We start from the raw sequence: 3,512 nt of genomic DNA, 5'->3' as shown, positions 1-3,512 counted from the left end.
AAGGAGGAGTATTTGACATAGGGGGAGAGATATGACAAAGGAAAGGAATCAATTAAAATTTTGAGCACACAAGTAGGGGGAGCGAGCTCATGAACTTGTATGGCGCATTTGAATGTGCATTTCATATGTTTGCTTGCATGGCACAAGTTTTTAATTTCAATATCCATGCTTGTGTGGTGTATGCTAGTTGTAGGTTTGAATGATGAAATGAAAAACTAGCATGCATAGGTTAAGTAACTAGACTCATGCTCACATTATGAAAACTAGACCCTTACTTCTGATGATGATCTTATGGCGTATTCTAGTTTTTGTGTATGTCTAGTTACTAATGGTGCTAAGGATGGTATATTGGTGCACTCCGATTGGTATCACGCTTCAAAGGTCCATCTTTTATACCTTAGCATCATTTGGTAGACATTGTCTCCTATATTTCCTATCTAAGCATATGTGCAAGCTACAATCCAAACTCTTAGCACATATGTAGGGGAGCAATTGCTACCATTTGGAGTTCATGAAACTTGTCCATATCCTTTTACACATGGTAATATGCTTGGGCAAGCAACATGGATTCAATTGAATTTCAATTCATATCTTTGTGAAAGGGTTGTCTTCAATTACCAAAAAGGGGGAGATTGAAAGCTCTAGTTTGGTTTGGTGAATTGATGAAACCCTAAGTGCTAACCTAGTTCATCAAAGTGATTATGAGATAGGTAGCACATTCCAAGTGGTGAAGCAAATGAAGATCATGACATGATGATGGTGATGCCATGGTGATGATCAAGTGCTTGGACTTGGAAAAGGAGAAAGAGAAACAAAAGGCTCAAGGCAAAGGTATAAATGGTAGGAGCCATTTTGTTTCGGTGATCAAGACACTTAGCTAGTGTGATCACATTTAGGTTCGATAGCCGTACTATTAAGAGGGGTGAAACTCGTATCGAAATGCGGTTATCAAAGTGCCACTAGATGCTCTAACTCATTGCATATGCATTTAGGATCTAGTGGAGTGCTAACACCCTTGAAAATGTTTTGTCAAAATATGCTAACACACATGTGCACAAGGTGATACACTTGGTGGTTGTCACATTTGAGCAAGGGTAAGAAACTTCACCAGTGGAGTGTCCGCCCATATAGTGCAGACAGTCCGATGGTGCCACCGGCGCCCTATACAGAAAAGGCAAGATTTCACATAGTGACCGGACGCTGGGTCACATTGTGACCGGTTGCTGGCGGGGTGTGTCCGGTACTGCTGACGTGGCAATGCACAGAGGAGACACTATATGACCGGACGCTAGGTGAGTTAGGTCGAGCATAACCGGACGCGTCCGGTCACGAGTGGAGGCTTACTAGAAATGACCAGACACTAGGGTCCTGCATCCAGTCATGATCAAACTGACACGTCCGGTCGTAGCTAGAACCTTACTGGAAGTGACCGGACGCTGGAGTCCTATGTCCGATCATGGCACTGTGCTGCGTTCGGTCATCACTTAACCATTGGGATCGGGCACTCAGTATTTGAAGAGAGGGATCATGTGGCAAGCATCGGGCGACCGGACACTAGGGTCCTACATCCGGTCGATCTGACCAGAGCGTCTGGTCACCCCGTTTTGTGCCTAGTGAAGGGGTACAACGGCTCTATTTCATGGGGGCTTCTATTTAAGCCCCATAGCTAGCTCTAGCTCACTCTCTTGGCCATTTGCATTGACATAGCAACCTTGTGAGCTTAGCCAAAGCCCTCCCACTCATCTTCATCATTGATTCATCATCTTTGTGAGATTGGGAGAGAATCCAAGTGCATTGCTTGAGTGTTTGCATCTAGAGTCACTTGGTGTTTGTGTTTCGCTATGGGATTTTCTTGTTACTCTTGGTGGTTGCCGCCACCAAGATGGCTTGGAGCAGCGAGGATCGTTGAGTGGAGGTTGCTGATTGTCTTCGGCTTCGATCGTGGTGATTGTGAGGGGTTCTTGACCTTTCCCCGACGGAGAGCCAAAAGGTACTCTAGTGGATTGCTCATGGCTTGTGTGATCCTCATCTTATGTTGGTTGTGTGGCACCCTATTGAGGGCTTGGCGTGTGATGCCAATTAGCGCATGAACCTCCAAGTGAGTGAATCACCACAATGAGGACTAGCTTGCCGGCAAGCAAGTGAACCTCGATAAAAAATCATTGTGTCATCATTTGATTCTGAGGTGATTGGTCTTCATTGGTATTCATTCTTGTGATTGATTGGCTCCTTCCTCGACACAGCGGTATAACTATGTTACTCTCTCTCTTTACATTACCGCAAACTAGTTATCAATCTCTTTAGTGTAGCTAGTTGTGAGAGCTTGTTAGTTTGGTTAGTGTGGCTCTTTAGTTTGCCTTTGAGAGCACACTAACTTAGTATAGTGACATAGCCATTGAGTGGTTAGAAACTATAGAAACTAGAATTGTGGTAGGTGGCTTGCATTCTTAGTAGGCTAGCGCAACACTTGCTTTGCCTCATAATTGTCTACCTGGTTTATTAAGTGTTGTTGTACAAAATTTTAATTGGCTATTCACCCCCTCTAGCCATTAGGACCTTTCACCTGGGTACTTACCTTGGTAAGTTGACCATTGTTGATTCCATCCTTGTCTCTATTGTTGTGAACCTAGATTGTTGCCATTGATGTTTACATCCTCTTGATATTCTAGGAATTCAACCCCCAAATATTCTCCACATGTGTTTTGAGCATTGAAAGCATCTTGAATGGCCTGACGAACTCTCTTGTAATTGTCTCGCTGTTTGAGCCAATTTAACAGTACATCCATCTTGGTTGATAGTGCACACACCTCTTCTAGTACTTCTTCACTCTTATTACATGATCGGATGTTGCATGTTGACCAGCCTTGATTAGAGGCTATCTTTTCCATAAGAGTTTCATCTTTTCCAAGGGTGAGCGACATAAATGATCCTCCAGCAGTGGCATCAAGTTGTTCACGAGCTTTCTGAGTTAATCCATGGTAGAAACTTTGCATGAGCAACCAATCTTCCATTCCATGATGAGGATAATCTAAAACATATTCTTGGAAATGTTCCCCTGCTTCTAGAATGGTCTCTCCCTTTTGCTATTTAAAAATTGGAAATCTTTCCTCTTAAGGCATTTGTCTTGCCTATAGGGAAGAACTTTTCTAGGAATGCCTTTGAACACTTTGCCATTGTATTGATATTATCTTTGTTGGTGTAGAACCATTGCTTCGCCTTTCCCACTAATGAGAACGGAAACAAGCGAAGTAGTATGATGTCTTGAGCAACGTCCTTGATGATGACTGTGCTATTGATCTCCAGAAATTTCTGAAGATGAGCACTAGCATCTTCATGTGCCTTTCCACTGAATGGGGTAGCTTGCACCATGTTGGTGAGGCTTGGCCTAAGCTTGAAATCAAGGTTGTTGGTTTTGAGGGTTGGTCCAGTGTGGATGTTCTCGGTGATTGGAGCGGAGAACTAACACAGAGCCTTGTTAGCCATAACTTCAGAAACTGGTGTTGAGCTTCCTT

The 3,512-nt window shown here is 43.4% G+C and overlaps 1 non-coding gene across 1 annotated transcript; it reads left to right on the top strand.

Moving 5' to 3' along the window:
- Positions 1 to 3,010: 3,010 nt before the first annotated feature.
- LOC136530619 (small nucleolar RNA R71) lies at positions 3,011 to 3,118 on the top strand. The gene has a single exon (XR_010777825.1). It is a non-coding gene; the product is annotated as a small nucleolar RNA R71 (small nucleolar RNA).
- The last annotated feature ends 394 nt before the right edge of the window (positions 3,119 to 3,512 follow it).

This window comes from Miscanthus floridulus, unplaced genomic scaffold (genome assembly GCF_019320115.1).
Source record: "Miscanthus floridulus cultivar M001 unplaced genomic scaffold, ASM1932011v1 fs_164_8_9, whole genome shotgun sequence".
Lineage (NCBI taxonomy): Eukaryota > Viridiplantae > Streptophyta > Magnoliopsida > Poales > Poaceae > Miscanthus > Miscanthus floridulus.
The sequence above is the reverse complement of the archived record's forward strand: the minus strand, read 5'-3'. Positions and strand labels throughout refer to the sequence as shown.